Here is an 18,597-nt window from a genome sequence, read left to right as displayed (position 1 = left end):
TTTGCTAGTATGAAATAAAAACGAAGACCTTTGACAAGATATTATGGCATGGGACTAAGTGTACATGGGATGAAGTGGCATGAAACAGCACGATAGGGAACAGAGTGGGGACATAGTGGGTATGCAACAGGGGGGCTTGAGACATAAGAGATATGGCGAATACCGCAAAAGGGATTAGAAACAGGTAGTTTATTGGACAGAGGGGTATTAAAAAGGTGATGGGAAATGGTGTTGGACAAACTGGGCTCAGGAATGGGATGCAGGTTATGTGGTGGAAATGGAAAGTGGAATATAAAAACGAAGGCCTTGGACAGAATTATGTTAAACGACTGAATGATCATAGGGTGGAATGGATCATACGTGCCAACATTATCCATTCCGTTTGGGAGATGCTAGTCCAGTCCTGGTTTTAACTTTGCATTCTGGGACGTACAGGCCTGGATTTACCTATCACAAATCCAGGAGTACAAGTCCCAGAATGCCAAGTTAAAACCAGGACTGGACTAGAGTCTCCCGAATGGTATGGGTAACGTTGGCATGGATCAGGGATATCAGGGCCACTTCAGTTAAGCCCTTTTTGTTCTATTCTAGAAAAGGCCACATCGCCCCATACATCTGCTAAAGTGCATCCCATCAGGCCATGTGGCCTGATTAGAACTTTTACAAATCCAGTGGCTACTTTGTCTTCCACGTTATTCTCAAACTTGCAAAACAGGAGGCATGAGGCGTTTTCCTAGCAATTGATTTCCGATATTTTGTCAAACATTTTTTTCTTCCGACATTTTAAGTATTGAAGCATTTTGACTTTTATAAACATGGCTTTGCTGCCACACTTTTGTGCTTCAGTTTTATGATGTCCAGTCCCAAAACGTTAACTGGAGCAATGGGCATGGGGCACAGCGGGTGGGATTTAGAGCTGCCATTGGCGGGGCTGGAACAGTGTCCTCGACGGGACCCCATTGTACTAATTGATTATCTTCTCACGTCTCAAGTATTGCGACAGATAAGTCAGTCTACGCGTTCAGTGACTGAAGAGCGAGTGCCCGGGGAGGGGCGGAGCTGCAAGATAAGTATTAGGATGTTTAACATTCTAACACCTGCTCGCGGCACCAGGCAGACCCGGAATTAGAGATGTGCCTCACGTCTCAGCCCAGTAGAGGCCACAGCGTCTGTGATCTCCCGCGAGCCTTCTGCGGCCCCCAGGCAGCCCTGCAAATCGAAAGGCACTACGGCGCTCATTTTGGAAGTTGTTTACATGTAGGGGACCTGTTACATTTACACTTTAGTGTCAATTGATCTGCACCACGCAACATTTGAACGTCAGAGCTCATAAGGGGAATGCAAATGGGCTGTGTACACACTTTAATGCCACCATTTTGCGCTCTGCTGTGCAAACTGGTTAAACGCCGCCTGCCATTTACGCCTGGCATGCAGTGCTTACAGTGCATTCCTATGGAATCCGCCTGCTTTTTGCTGGCTTAAATAGCAGGCCGATTCTATAGAAATCCACGGCATTTAGGGCATCATTAAATTGCCATGCTGGCATGAATGGTGGAGTATTTGTATGGTGGAGAAGAAGCAGGGTGGGGTGGGGGGTTGTAACTTACGATCAAAGCCTCCCACCAGCCAGACAAATGCATGAAAAAGAGATGCAATGTAAATTCAATGCATACAAGTCTTACCCATGACTTTTAGGAATTGCATGTAAGCTATGCTGCAATGGAAATGAGCACAGGTGTCTACACCTGCTACCCGCACTGTTTTTAGGTCTGGCATAAGAGAGCTTCAACTCTCTGATGCAAAAAAGACCATATTCGTGATAATGATTAAAATAATAACAATTACAACCATGCTATCAAGACCAGTACAGAACATTAATAGTAATAATAATGATAATAATTGGAATTGTGTGTTTTTGTCGTGCCCTGGTACCCGTTGGGTTTTCGGCGTGTAAGAAATAAATAAATGCAATAAAGACAAATAATTGTTGTAATAATAAAAACAATAAATACAACATGATTTATTTCTGCTGATCTCACCAAAGATCACAAAATGAATCTCGACACCAAACTATTGGCCAGGATTGGGCCGCTGACACAGCACTATAACTGGTCTAATGGAAATCAGGGAATCTCTGCTCATGGTCAGGATTCAGTGTGCTGCATGCACCTTGTTCATCCTCCGCCTTCCCACAACCTTTAACAGCGTGGACCAAGGCCTCCAGCTCTCAAATGGCTTCACTCCTTTTCCTTAAACCACATGCATCCGGTGAAAATGGCCGGCTTCCTTTACGTGACCATCAGCATCGCTGTGGTGTCCCAAGGACTGGCTTCATCCCTGATCATCTTCAATGACTAAGTCCCTTCCGGGTACAAATCTCCAGCAGGTCGAAGAGCCTGCATGATCCGCTGATGGTAGTTATCTACACTGAAATACTCCTAAAAATGCTTTGGATATCAGAATACACCTGCTGGATGACGCTGTTCCAATCCCACAGGAGGGAGACAACATCCGTGCTGTCTTTTAAATCCACCCACCCCCACACACAATATCACCTGTGCGGTACCACAAGGCTGCAGCCTGTCACTCACTTCCTGCAACATACACATGACCCCACTCTTGTAAATCATCATCAACTCTGGTCTCTACTAACTTTGCACAGATGACACACAAACTGTGTGCATCTCAACACAAACCTCAACTGAAAATCACAGCGGATCATGGGAAATGTCTCCAACGAATAGACTTATGGAAGGCGACCAATCAACTCAAACTGAACCCAACGAAGTCCAAACTTGCCAGCACCAAAACAGAACACCCCACAGCTATTGAAGGGACGAAAAATAATGGGGGCGTGGTCTCCATTGAACCTGCCTTTTACTATGATCAAGACTCCCCTTCCCAGGCGACCTGATCCTGGACCGCTCCCTCTTTTGGAGTTGGCTTGAAAGTCCCAAAATTGCTAATTAGAAACTTACTTGCAATACTATGGGCAGGCACAGCAGGTATTTTAAGCCAACATAATTTCTAGGATTGCCTGATCATGCTCAAAGCACCCCTTGCATACTAAATCTCTATCCTCGAATTCTCCTAAATCTGCCTTCGGAATCCCAAAGCATATATTAAATCAACACATACCCTTCTGAGTCACAAATCTCTTGCAGATAGCCCATACATGCTGGACTAGGGTTTTTATTGTATAAACCACATGCACTTTAAAATTAAAAATACATATATATTGGACGAATACGCATCCATGTTAATATAAAGCACTTACCACCTGCCCGACTCCCTCCCAGTGTCTGCATCCTCGTTCCCCGCTTTTCTTCCCTCTTCCTTCGCCCTTGCTCTCCTTCCCAGCAGACTAATGTATGGCTTCCCCAGACAGGGGCAAAATACAAGGATTGCCGCTTTGAAACTACTACCATGGTGATGTGTAGTAAAAAAGCATAGTAATAGACCTTAAATAAATGCATGATATGCCTCCATTTACCAATTTGCGGGCCTGGTGAAAACCATAAAAACATCTAAATTCAAGTCTCAACCACAGAAGTGTCAGAACAGAAGTCTGCAGGCCAGATGATGTTTTACTACACAGGCTTAGAAAATGCAATCATAAAACATACACACAACTTTAAACAATGGAACTCATACCCCTCAGACCCTTCTGCCTGGATGGATTTCATGAAGAGTAGAAGGTGGCAGACACAGAGAAAATTTTCGGCACAGTGCTTTTTTCCCCCCAAAGCGCTAAGAGGCATTAGCAATACAATTGTAGCGCTTTGAGGAACATTATCTTTAGACAGTGTCCAGAATAAGGGGTTAATAGAGAGCTTTGAGAGCAAACGCTAAATTGTGTGGCACGAGCACCTATGTGGCACTCCAGAGTGAGGTGCTAGTACCACACTTTTCTTAACAGCACCTTTGAGGCACTGCAGAATGAAATACGAGCATGAAGCTTTGAGCGCAAACACCACATTAAGAACATGAGCCCACGTGTTTTACTTAAGGAGCAAAATACTGGATGGACAGGTTTCAGTGTAAAGCTGCTAAGCTCATTCCTTGGATAAATCAGATAACCACAGACGCAAAGCAAAGCAGTGCGTGTCTGCTGACTCATATTGCATTCTTGCCAACCTGACCCATTCCAGTATGTAGGTGCTTATCCAGTCCTGTTTTTTCTTTGCATTCTAGGACTTGTAGTCCCAGGTTTATAATGGGAAAAGTGGAACTACAAGTCACAGAAAGCAAAGAAAAAAAAAACAGGACTTGGCAAGCACCGACCGATTGGAATGGGTCACGTTGGGAAGTATGAAATGTAAGGGTGGCATAGAGGCATGAGAGAAACCTACACATGTGACCTAGTTCTACATCTGAACCATAACAATCCATCTGTCAGTCAACTCACTGTTCCCAAGCTCCCTTTGCACTTTGGCTGGTCTAACCGCATGGCAATCTCCCTCGTGAGGCACAATCACAGTAAATAGGGATCTGCAGTTGTATGCTAACGCGCTCCCTCCCACAGCTAAGGGAGGGATCCGTAAGAATTTTAAAAATCAAAATGTCTAGTAATTTGTGCGGCCCTAACCAGACATCCTCTGTTCTCATCTTGTTCCAGACTTCAGCTCTCCTGACAGGACTCTCCCGGATCCTCACTGTCAGTTGCAATGTCAGTCCTAGCATTGGTTTTTACCTTGCCATTCACGCTGGGCCCTCCCCTGTCACACAATTCCCTTGGAACTACTATTGTGATCAGCACACACTGCGGTCGGCCAGACTGACCAATGAAACTCCACTAATGTCACAGCTCAAGTCCTCAAGCATAGATAATAAGCACTCTAGGGAGAGGTGCTGTGCAGTCCCATTGTTTGAACTGTAGGTTTGATTAGCCAGTATAAGCCTGTGTTTCACCATCAGCTGGCAGCACCTCTCCACCTCTGCCATTTTTCCCCTTGCTGCTCCCCCACCACACCGTTTGCTCTTGTGCCCCCCCTGTTGTTGTCTCCCCACATCTGGCCTTCTCTTGCTCCTCCCTAACTCCACTTACCTGTTGGCCACTGCTTAAGCCCTTGCCACCCAGCACCTTACTCCCACCTGTGTCATTTTCTGTGTTACTTGGTGTCCATCTTGCTTTACTTGTCACATGCACATTTTACTTTAAGAAACAAAGAATAGCACCCTGGAGGGAGCCACAGGGATGCTAATAGCTTGAAGTGTCTCATTGGGAGGTAGAATTGACCTATGTTGGCTCTAACCCCTCGCTGAGGCCCTTGCTACATGGCTCGCCGGCTGATATTGGCAAAGTCAGCCCCAGTCTTGGCACTTAAGACTACATTAGATCTCAAAATATGTCAAAACAATGAGACAGTCAAAATGGTGCACACATCCTCTAGCACAGTTAAGGTTGATAAATACCAACCGTCTACAGTTGAATGCTCCAAAAATATAAATCCTGAAAGTTGGTCCTTTTCCCAAAGCAGCCCTAACAAACTTCTTGTTGAATTTCAGCCCTCTCCTTCATTTCTTTTCGGGAGGAAGGCTGCTTGGCCACGTGGGGTGCCCATGCTTCAGACGTAGCGAAACAGACATCAAGCGATTCAGGGATGACACGCCCAATGGGAATTCCACTCTTAAAAGAAAGACTTCCTAGAGTCCAACATCAATCATCTTGTGTTTTTCAGGATTGATGAGGAGACCCACGTGGCAACATTATTCCCCAAATCACAAAAGCAGGGGTATGAATTAAGACTTTCCAGACCAAGCGATTCATGACAGTGCTATCCACACACAGCGGAGTTGGACAATCAAGCTGGTCTGTGTTTTCAGCTCCAACTCCCTGCAACCATGTCTTAGTGTCATTCACTAATATATTGAAACAGGAGTGATCCAGGGTACCCCACTGATGCACTCTTTCGTTTATTAGAAAATCATCATTGCCATTCACCAGTGGCCCCTATCGCGCGCTACCCTTAGTGTCCACATGGAGCGCTCTACGGATGGTCACCATTTCCTTGTACAAATTATTCGCCCCTTTTTAGAACCATATATTTCTACGAAAAACTGAAGTAACCAAAAGGCACTGTCCTAGGGTTCGAGCCTCTGGACGAAAATCAATCTGATTGGGATCAATGATATCAGGATAATTTCCCTAACCCTGGCTCAATGCCAAAACCAATTAGTATCAAGGTTTGCAGCATGAGTCAATGTGAGAAACAAAGTAATAATGACTTGGGCCTTTCTTTATATAGTGCACAAGCTTTGATGTGTAGCATTCTTTTATCCGGAAAGCTCGATTAACCAGCAGCTGTCATGGCAATTAATAGTAGCTTTCTGGATAAGGTAACTCAAACCTACGTGGGACCATGATGCAATGCTGCTGGACAAGCACCAGGCACTAGCAACTCACAAGGTGGACGACATGCTGCGGGGTACAGGCAAGGGATAGCCCACTATCGACTGCATTATAAGTTTGGAGGTATCTCAGCAGTAAATCTGCCGACATACCACCAAATGGAATTACTGTTACCGCCACTTGGTCTGGAAGTATTACTGCTAGATTACAAGAGGTGATGACGGTCTTAGTCCCCATTTAGCTGGAGTCCATAGGACTCCATTGGGCATTTTGGCAGAATTACCAATTCTGGCAGAATCAGGTGGAAAGTTAGCAGGTTTACTTCCAGCTCATAGCTGGGGCTGATGGACAGTGCATTAATGCGGCAGTATACAGTAATACCGCTGCATTTAAGCCGCACCGCCCAACTCGTAATGAGGCCGATGTCTGTTGATATCTTTTGCTATTCCAAATTCAATGTTCTGTTACTATTTAAGTTGCAAGTATAAATGGTCCAAGCATTTACCTTTCTATAAAGTCTTACTTAATCTGATTTTTGGTATCTAGTGATTATACTGAATAAAAAATAATGAAAAAATACTGAATAAAAAAAATATATATGTGAGGGTGGGACCCAGACCATGCACAGACATAAACCCAGCACTTGACTGATCATTTGTCAGGGACTTGTGAATATCATGTGGCCTCCCTATATTGGGGAAGGGGGAGAGAGAGAGTGGTGGTGCTGTTATTCTTACAGAGTAGCTTCACACAAAATAACCATTGCATAACCTGTGAGATTTTAAAAGTAGTGAGTAACAAAACACAATTAAGGTCGGGTTACAGTACCAAAGTCTATAGTATCAGCTCACATGTTCCTTTCAGCAAGTGTCTATCATGAGTAAATAGCCTATAACAAAGATTGGCAGGCAAATCCTGTCCCACTTGGTCCCACCAATGAATCAGTCCACCAATGTGCATGGCCGTAACCATATGTACGCATCATTTTGGTCTAACGTGACAAATCGTATATCAACTGTTATAGTCCAATACTGCACTATGCCCGCTAATGGAATCAACGAAGAATTAGAAACCACTCTTCAACCTGTTTTTGTGTGCTTCTATTCCAAGGATCCTGTGTTATTTCAGTTTGGATAGTCTGGTGTACATTGACTCTCGGTGCGCACCCAGTTTTGATGATGTGCAGAACCACCCATTGGAGATCACCGTCAAGATGTCCCATGCGTGAAATGTAGTTTAGAAGAGGAGCTCGTTGGTAGGTTGACATTATACATGATTGATGCTTATTTAAAAAACTGGAGATGTCCTTCGTTCCTTTGCCTGTGTACAACATATTGCAAGAGCAGGCGGCGAGGTAAATGGAGTTTTTTGTTTTACAGTTGGTATGTTCAGTAAAGTTCTTAGAACGGGCAATCAGCAACTCACCGACAAAGGAAATGTCCTACTGTTGGCTCAGAGCTGCCCTCATGCCAATATATACATATGTCTCTAAAGTTTTGCCCTCTATGGAGAACAAATAGGGGTTGTTTGCTGGTAATTTCCCCAAATGGAGATAGAATGTACTAATTTTGTCAGAACAATTTGTTCAGTGCAGTGCTGTGATGTGAAAAGGTGCATGCACAAACCATGTGCTGGTCTGCTTCTGGTTAGGCTCGGGAGTTGATAAGATATTCCTAGTGGGAGCAACAGGCCTGCCTTATAGCTTGCCTATTGAAGCAATGGGGCCCCTCTCTACTGGACTGAAACTTGAGAGATTCCCAGGACCCCACATATCCTGAGTGGATTCCTCAATCTGCAGTGACAAGATACCACACAGAACATCTGAGAACGGATCATATTTTCTCCCCTGGCGTGCATGATACCTCCGTGCGCAATTCGTGAACACAGGATTACTCTTTGAATGGGATAGCGAAATCCTTTTTGTCCTGATGAAGGCTGCTGAAATAAGAGCGCCCCTTAATCGCCCTAAAGGCTGAAAAACAGTTGAGTCGACAACTTTACTAAATGGTAGGAACTAATGTTTACTCTGTACAATTGACTAACCTATGTGGCAGCTATAGTTTCACATGACCCCAAGACATTTAGAAGGGTTGTTCGCATTTATGAGTCATACTTGTGTTTTTTTTATTACTGTTATTGTTATGTACATGTAATGCACCACATTATATTTCTTTGTCCTCTGTAATACTAAAATTGTACTGAATTATTTGCTGATTTGTCACGTTGTTCATATAAACATTATATATGTAATAAGTAAGAGTCTGTCACTCTTTATCCGGGTTCACCGTGATCCTTTTCATATATATAAATATAAATGAGCCAGGCCATGAAGATAAAAAAATAAATATTGGAGCAATTACTAAAAGCTTTCCTGCTTCAGGAAAAGTGTGTGAGCCATGCACTGTTGTTTTGAAAGGGTTACTGACTGGGGATTTTATTTTATTTTAAAATTTTATTTTTTTATTTGATATAGCTGTGAAAACAGAGCCTTTAAAAATTTAAACAAAACAAGATATTAATCACAATATACCAAATGTAAAACAAAATATACAACTTACATCACATAGTATACAAATCTTGAATTTAAAAAGAACTCTCTTTTAAAACACAATCAGCAAAACTTCCTAAGGCAACAAAACCATTTAGGATCTATACCATTACTCGTGAATGTTACTTATTACAACCAGCTCGTTCATCCACCTACATCAGGAAGTTATGATATAGTCATTTCTCGTTAGCCAACATTTAACAACTATCAAATACAGTTTCCAATACTACGCAATGTCTGTACCATCAGTTATGATACAGTCCTTTAGGCTTAGTGATCCGATGAACATTAATATTGCAATATTCATTTTGGCTAATTGACTATGATATAATTTTTCCCATAGTACCTCATGGTCTACAATACTCTTTAAACATATGTTTAAAAAATTGACATCTTTTTCACAATTAAGGCAGGGCATGCAAGGATTAGATGTTTTAATATCTCTAGTTGCTGTGGGACCTTACAAAATCTGCAATCACCATTTGTGGTCATTTTAAGTAGTACACATACTTCATTTGTTAGGCAGACATTCAGTCTTATTCTTAAATATCCAAATCTATTTTTTGGATCTGGAAATTGGACCAAATATTGCTCTATTTTATGCATTTCCTTGATTGCATAAGCCTGGGTCTTAAATATCCTCAATTTCAGACAGGCATTTCTGGTCTTAATCCAATCGAAGAGCCATAATTTAGGAGGTCATTGTCAATACCTGCTTAATTCATAATGGTATTTATCCATTTTCTCCAATTAACGTTTTTCTTACTATCTGCATTCAGCATACATTTTCCTATAACAAACATCACACCATTTCCTTCAGTTACCATGAGATACTTGGGATATAGAGACAAAACCTTCCATAAATAAATAGCATTCTAAGACACCATCCCCATCTCATGCCGTATTAGGCAGACTGACACAGTCAATGGTACACCACAAATAGTTTTCCAAAAACGACCTTCCATTTTGATCCATGTACTGTCAGCTATAATGTCTCAAGTTTCAGTCGCATAGGTGAGAGTGGGAACAACCTTCTGTTTATAAAAGATCATCACAGGCATTAGGGAAAACTTGCCATATTTGGCTTGTATGATTTTTGTTTGGGATATACCAGTTGACAACTTTTGATTTAGGTCTCTAAAGAATGGTTTATCATGTATGTCATTACTAATTTGAAGACCTAGATATTTATAATCAGGAAATCTCAATCACGGCGTTCTGGATAGCCCAAGAACTCTTGGGACGAGAACAATTTTTCTTTTGGCCCAGTATCATGATCTTGAATTTTGCTTGATTTATTCTTAAACAATTTTCATTAGCATATTCACTCAAAGATGCCAAGACCTCATGCAGCCCCCCTGGAGTCTTTGCCAACAGCACCAGGTCGTCGGCATAGAACAACCAGGGGATCGCATGTCCCCCTATACTTGGAGCATTAGCTCTACAATTCATAAAGTCATATCGTACGGCGGCCATGAAGAAATTGAACAATGTGCTTGCCAAAATGCATCCCTGCTTAAGACCTCGACACGTTGAAATGGGGTCTGATAAAGTTCCATCCGAGGCTAGCCTGATTTGCACAGTAGTTCCAGAGTGCAATTCTTTTATCCAAAATATCAAATATTCAGGACAGTTTCCATCACTCAATTTCTTTATTAGCAGTTTTCTACACACTGAGTCAAACGCAGCTTGGAAATCAATAAAAGCAAGACAGATTATTTGACTCTTTAGATGTGCCTGTCCTTTAATGATTTGCAAGATGTGTAGATTAATGGCTGTTCGCATCCCTGGCATAAAGCCTGTTTGATTAGGGTCCCTCATTCCAACATCATTCAACCATTTGTTCAAGTCTCTCAACAACGGTCTAGCAAAGAGTTTGCTTGATATATCTAATAGGGATATCGGCCTATAATTAGCTGGGTCCTTGTTATCTCCCTTCTTATAAATGGGAATCGTAATGGATTCTTTCCATGATGGTGGTATACAATGAGTTTTAATTATTTGATGAGATACACAAAAAAATATTTGCCCATGTCGTTGGATGTTTCTTAATCATAAAATGTGATAAGCCGTCAGGGCCAGGAGCACGAGATGTTGATAATTTTGATATATAAAATAGTATATCATCTACATCAAACGACATGTCCCTTGCTTGTCTACATACTACTGGTTCACAACTCATTGCTAAATTGGTATCCGCATAAAGAGTTTTATAAAAAGTGGTGCATACTTCTTGTGGGATAGGGTGCCGTTGGCAGATCATCTGTACATTAGACTGCATAGATTTTAAGAGAGACCAAATCTTAGTTGAATTCTTTGATTTTAGACTGTCTAACATGTTTTCAGCATCATGTTGATACATCAACGCATGTCTTGATTTTAGCCAGTTTTTATATTTGCACTTCAGGGATCTAAGTTTGGTACCCCTTTGCAGCGGGATCAGATGTATTAATTGTCTCTTATCTTTTCTATATTGTGCCTTACGTAATGACACCTCTAAATCATATGAATGCAGCATCAACTTGCCACTTGTTTTTAATTTATTTTTCCTTACTGCAAATATCTGCATTTCTTCCACATATGTAAGGCCCTTTACCTTAATCCCTTTTAGTCGATCATTCTCACATCTTACAAGAGTATGATTTAATGTATGTAAGGATTGGGGAGACCACTTCTATTATGAGATGCGTTCAAGATCAAATTAGTTGCCAGAGAATTATCATGCAGTTTCTCAAGGAAACTCCATGACCATTGCATAGATTGAATATCATGGTCACTGGCTTCTTGGGGAATGATTGCAAACTTCTTAATGCTAGTAAAGAGGCAACCATCAACAAAGGTATAATCGATCATTGCTGTTTGCGTGCCATGATGCCACGTGTTTTTTTGCATTATATGCCCTTCTTTGGTTCAATTCAGTTTAAATAATTGTCCTCGTCCATTAAGGAGTTCCATCTCAAGGCAGCCGAGGAGAGATGTTTTCCTTTTTGGACATGACAAGTTATGTTAAGATCACCAGTGATGATTACGTGATCACAGGTCAAATCCAAAACTGTCATATTCAAAATGTCCTTTATGGCCACAAAGAATTCTTCTTCTGAGATTGCTCTATGATTCCAATATACATTTATTAACCCTATGGTCCTACAGTTTAATTTTATCCTCACCATTTGGAGAAAACTGTTAGGAGAGGACCATGGTTCCAAGTGAACATTGGGAGATGTTTTTATATCCACCATAAGGCCCGCCATGGGTCGAACCTTCACTGGGACAATTGCCGGGACCAAGGATATAATGTGTTTATCCCAGACTGGGGCATTTGCCAGCCAAATCTCCTGAAATACCAATATATCATATTCTCCCAACGTAGTATTCTTGGAGTTGGTTAAATGTTTAAAGCCTCTCGTGTTCCACGAGGCCAACGAGAGGGCAATGGAAGGATGAGCTAGTTAATATTTCCATGATCTTATTTCCATGTCATCATTTCGTCTTACACCCTCATTTACAACACTCATCTGCCGATTGATATATTGATTCTTCAGATTGGAATTTGATTTGGATTGATATTGATTTCCCATCATCGGAGTTGGCAACTGTTCAGCCTCTGAATAATTTATTAAGAGAAAACCCAGTTCATACAAATCCACTCTGGCCTGCCATAGTGCATTTTTGACAAAGCCTGATTTCATTCACAGTTTTACCACTGATAAATCAGTTTGGCATATAAATTCTGTTTGTTCAATATCGGCCGAACAAATCCCTTCCAAAGATGGTACATCCGCAAGGATGTTCATGACAGATTGTCTGTTAAGATCAAAACAATGGAATGGATGTGAGCGGCACTGCAGAATCAGATGATGCATTAACACAGGTTTCACTAGATTACTCTGAGCTCCTCTAGGAGCGGGGGTTGCTTTTAGTTGTTTTTGAAATGCTAATGGAGTTGTGTCAATAGGTGGCACAATATGGTCAACATCATTTTTTCCACTGTGCTGTACTAAATTTGGTTTATTTACAAGGGAAACGAGTCTCTTTAGCAAGTTCTCTATTTCCTCTTTCCACTCATTCAACATTAATATGTCCTCATCAGCTAATTCTGCAGGATCCACTCGTACTTTTCCTTTATGGATTCAGGCAGTCCCATAGTATTTGAAACAAGAGCAGTTGGCTCGATTTGAGCCTTTGGGGATTCCCATACAGTTGTCACCTTCTTAATTTCAGGGATCTCACTCTGGTTGCTCAACAATACAAGACTATCCAGTGGCTCATATGCCAAAGACGCCGATTTAATCTGGCTAGACTGGCTTGCCTTGAACAACAATACATCTTGGTACTTATTGGCAATGGCTTTTCGGGCCAACGCTGTTGCCGTTTTAGGTTTCGTTTTTATTACGCGCCGAAGCTCGCAAGCATCAGGGCGCGACAAAAAGACTCTGGGACAATAATTTCACGGGACAACACAAAAGAAGGGAGAAGAGAAGCGACCCAGAACGATGAAGTAGAAGCCTAGTTATTTGAAGAGGAAGGTCTTCAATTGTTTCCTGAAAAATAGAATGTTGCTTTCCAGTCTAAGGCTGCAAGGCAGTTTATTCCAGTGAGAGATCGCCAGGTTTGGGAAAGCTTGACCTAGGCCGGTGGCTTTGCCTGGGGGACAGGGATTGATCAATCCTTGTTTGGTAGATCTCAGGCAGCGACTTGGTTCATACCAGCTGAATTTTCTTTTTAAATATGCTGGCGCCGTGCCGTAGAGACATTGGTGGGTTAAGGTCAGTGATTTAAACACGATCCGTTCTTTCACTGCCAGCCAATGAAGATCATTCCTGTCCTTAGTAATGTGTTCTCGCTTAGGTTTGTTTGCAATGGACCTGACAGCATTATTTTGGATAGTCTGGCATTGTTTCAGGCAGTTGTTACTGGCGCCAAGCATTAATGCATTTCCATAGTCCAAGCGAGACAGAATAGTAGCTCTCCCTATCGTGGCGCTATTCTTTGTGTTTAAGAATGGTCTGATACGGCAGAAGAGCCTTTGATAATGTTGGCAATTTCGCTTAAGATAAGCGGTCTGGGCTTCTGCACATAGGGAGGATTGTAGGTAAATACCTAAGGTTTTGACCTTATTTGATACCTTGATGGTAGAATCTTTTATAGAGAATTTGGAGTAGTCCGGGCCAAGATTGTTTAAGGCTTTTGCGTTTCCAAAAGTCACGAGTTCCGTTTTGGAACTATTGAGACACATCCAGTGTGTTAACATCCAGTTTTCTATGGTGTTATAGATGACCGATAATGATTGTATAAACTGTTTAGTACCAGAAATCTTAGAATTTGGTATAGATTTAACATTTTTGGATTTTTTAATTTCCTTCATTACTGACATTGGGGTATTCTTGCTTTTTTTTAATTAAATATGAGGTACGATGGCCCTTTGCTATTTAACAAACCTTCAACTGCGCTTTCTACCTCCTTATTCTGTTGGTCCTTTCCATTAGAGGACATGGATGCAATTTCCAAGTTCTTCATTTTTGCCTGTTTTTTCTTAGAGCATTGTTGGCCTGGTTCACAATTTTCCTCCTTATCTCTCTTTGCATTTGGAGGAGGATTCGTTACACTATTCCTGTTCTCCTGCTCCATTAATATGGATTTATCGACAGCATCATTATATTTCATAGTTGTTATTTTTTTTTCCCTGCATCATGTTGCAGAGTCAATTGTTGGTTCTGGGAACAATCAATGAGTAAAACATCAGCACCAACAGCTTCCAATTCCTCTTGATTTGCAGTCAAATTATTTTCCACTTGAGATTTAACATTAATATGATTACTACAATATGCACATGACTGAATATTGTTAATATGCCCCTGTAACAATTTTAATAGCAACGTCTGTTGGTCATTCATTTTTGTGTCTAGAGCATCATACAACCTAGTCAACAAGAATAATATAGCATTCATTGTTTGGAGTGATATCTCCAACCCCATTACAAAATTCCTCTGGGTAGCCTGAATATTTCCACCGGGGATAGAATGGTTTCTACGAGGAGTGGGTTGCACAAAGGAGCATGACAAAACAGATGACCCATTTGCCGTCAGTGAAAACATCATTGGGGATTTCGATACATCATGGGAACTCAAAACATCATCAAAGTCATGATCAACCACAGGAGCAGTACTCTGTATACTCACATGACTAGCATTACCAACCTTATTTAAATCATCCAATACGGGCATAACCTTTACCATGGTGCTATCAGAGAGTGAACTTATCAAGTCAGCTTGGTTGTTATTTACTACTGCCACTACCAGTTTTTGAGCTTTGGCCATATGCACATTTTCATTCACACCACCCTGGATGCCCAATTGTTCTTTAATTAGCATCAAGGCTCCTGCAGCCAAGCATGAAACAGGGGTATTGTCATTATCGTCTATTATTTGACCATTCACGTGAATATCCAGAGGCCCCTTATTTATCTCTAACATGGGAAGTCTTACTTGTGAAATCTCACTTCCCGCCCCCCTATTTTGGGCCCAGATGGACAAAATTTCCGGATTTGAGAAAGCGCAGAGCAAGCTCGTAATGTAGTTGCAGATTTACAAGCTTGTGTTAACTGGATAGTGTATGAGGACGATTTTGGGTTCAAGATAGCTTCTGCCACACATGCTTTAATTTTTTCTTTAGCAGGCATTCCTGATTTTAGGGTTAACGCCATTATAATTATAACAATAATTAATAGGAACAATAGACCACTGCTAGGGGCCACAACACACACATTTAGAAGAAGGTTTACCGAAACTTCTATCAACAAAGTGCTCTACTCCAAGACTGGAACAGGAGAATAACTGTAGAAGCGTAACGGCCGCCCCTCCCGCAGCCGCGCGGCAAAGCGGTACTTAGACGGTACTTGCGCGTGCGCTGTGCGCGGCCGTGCCCGTTTTATGGAAAAAGTACCGTGTGTCCGTGAGGCGGGCGGGCGGGCGGGGGGGGGGCGGTCCGCAAATCCAGCCACTCGTAGCTGCAAAAGCAAACACACAGTGATCACTCAGTGATCTCAAAGCAGACCAAAGCAGCTGGCTGTCTTCACGGTCTGTAAACATTATTCACCTTACGCTGTCACAGGGGATTTCGCAATAGTTCACACAGAAGTCCCGCAATAGAGTCACCAAGCAGGAGTAAGGAGTCAGCAACAGCACAGCACGTATTGGCGAAGCGGTACTTAGACGGTACTTGCACGTGTGCGTGCGTGCTGTGCGCGGCCGTGCCTGTTTTATGGAAAAGGTACCGTGGGTCCGTACGGCAGGGGGGCGGTCCGCAAATCCAGCCACTCGTAGCTTACGCTGTCACAGGGGTTTTCGCAATAGTTCACACAGAAGTCCCGCAATAGAGTTACCAAGCAGGAGTCAGGAGTCAGCAACAGCACAGCACGTATCGGCGAAGCGGTACTTAGACGGTACTTGCACGTGCTATTATATAAAATAATAATGTTTCATAGAGTTTTCTTGGCACTGTTAGTTTCCTTTAGGCATGAATGCTCACCACCCCGAGTCTGGACGGGTGTGCCTCAGTTTGGGTCTGTATATCTTTAGAAGTGTTGATTTCAGCTCCTTGGCAATCCAGAATCCAGTACATTTCTTCTTGGGAGATAGTGTATCTGACTTTATGACACTCTGCATCAGGAAGGTGAAAAGTGCATATTCCGGGTCCAGATCTGCTATTAGTGTCCCAAAATGCATCTTGGGAGATGCAGTTTCTGGCTGTCTGTCATGGAGCATCACATCATTTGGAAGGTTTTAAAGTGTGCAGTTTGTCTCCAGCCTTTCAGCAGTTTAGCATAGTGCTTCTTCGGAAATGTAATTTCTTATTGCGTGTTATCGGTTTTGAAACTAGCAGTATTTAATGATGACCATGAACATATAATGGGCAGAGCGACGCCGCAGCAATGACTAGGAATATGCCGTGCAGCATCCACGCAGTAAAATGATTTGCAGAGAGAAATGAGTAAGCCCACAAGGCTGTGAAGCTAGGACGTTAGTCTTTGCCCAGGATTGAGGCGTGCCCAGTGTTTTGTGATCTATCGCACATGAGGGTGGTGTATATCGCCTGAGAACAGGATTGGGAATCACGTGGGTGCAAGTCACGTGATCAGGGCCCGTTACATATGATGGAGAGATCCGCTGCAGGCAGAGACTGTGTCACATGGGTAAGACGAGCAGAACTGTACATGCGTAGCATGGTGCTGTTAGGCCAAGCCCAGAGGATCTTCTGTTAGGAAGGACATTATTAATGTAACCGGCTAGATGCATCATGCTGGTTTTCCTTTTGAACCACATTGTGTAGAACCTTTAGAGACACCTCAAGGATTCTGTGCATAGGTCCCTCGTTTCTGGGATGGGAATACTCTGCCTGCGTCTATGTCAATTTCTGCATTTTTGCAGGGTTTTACACTAGCTGACAGCATCAGGAAGGTTGGGAAGTGCGGATTGCTGTAGCATTTCTTGCAGTAGGTTAGCAGGCCAGCACAGCACAGTGTATTGAGGAGATGAAGTGATTTTACATTGTACATGCTAGGGGTCACAGTTTAATGATAAAATGGAGATAATCCCCACATAAATTCCTGCCACTCTGCACTTTTCCCAGCATTGTCCTAAAGCCCAGCAATTTAGCCTCTAATTGGTTTAGGCCTAACAATGGTAGTGCACCAGAGCATTTTGACCATTAGGAAGGTCTGGGGTGAGCCATAAAGTACCACGCGCATGCACGCACGCACGCACGTGCGCGCACACACCCACCCCCCAAACCCTCCCCTCCAACATCTTCCCCTCCCCCCCAAGACCTCCCCTTACCTCTGACATGTCTCCCTAGTCAAGTTTGCTCAGCATGAGAGTGGAGATTAGAGTTTTTGGAGAGTTGCCAATAAGAAATGGACACATTTTCAGAATGTTTAGCCGGTTAATACGAGCAACAGAGGCAGTGGTAGTGATGAATTTTTCAGTCATACATTGCTAAGAAGGAGGACCCTAAGATTTCGCACCTTGGGTGAGGGAGCAAGAAGATCAGGCTTCAGGCTGGAAGGAGATTTGAGTGTAGGGAATGGCAGGGGAAAGATGACTTTGATTTTTTGAAGCTTTCAGCATGAGGCATTGGAGAGCCATCGAGGACAAATTGCAGAGAAACTGTTCGTAATCCATTCCAGGATGGCTGGGGTCATGACAGGAAAGGAGAAAAATATTTCAGTGTCATAAGCAAAAAACTGATTGTGAAAGTAAAAGGTTGAGAGAAGACTTCTGTAAAGACTGGAGGGGGGTTTCTGTACTCCTGCCCTCTATATGGCAGAGTAGAAGAACAGAGCACGCCAGTCAAGATTCTCTATATGGTAACGAAGGTCGAGCAATCAAGGCTTAAACTCTCAGGAGGTGATGCGGACTGGTTCTTAAGTGCAGTATAGTCCCCAAACCCCCACAAAGGAATGTCCACACACTATATTAGTGATAACACAGTTCTTTATATAAATAAGGTTCAAAATGTATACACAATCAATAACACACTTTGTGCTTTGGCAATACTAATATGGTAACTATGTACAATGTCTATGTTGTACTACAGTTAACTCTTGACTCCTTTAAAATGCACCAACTGCTGACAGTTTAAATGACATACAAATCAAATAGTAAAGTGAATCAACATCAGAACTGGGAAGGAAGACAAG

This window comes from Ambystoma mexicanum, chromosome 9, assembly GCF_040938575.1.
Source record: "Ambystoma mexicanum isolate Mex_15411 chromosome 9, UKY_AmexF1_1, whole genome shotgun sequence".
In the NCBI taxonomy this organism is placed as follows: domain Eukaryota; kingdom Metazoa; phylum Chordata; class Amphibia; order Caudata; family Ambystomatidae; genus Ambystoma; species Ambystoma mexicanum.
This window is presented reverse-complemented; position numbering follows the sequence as displayed.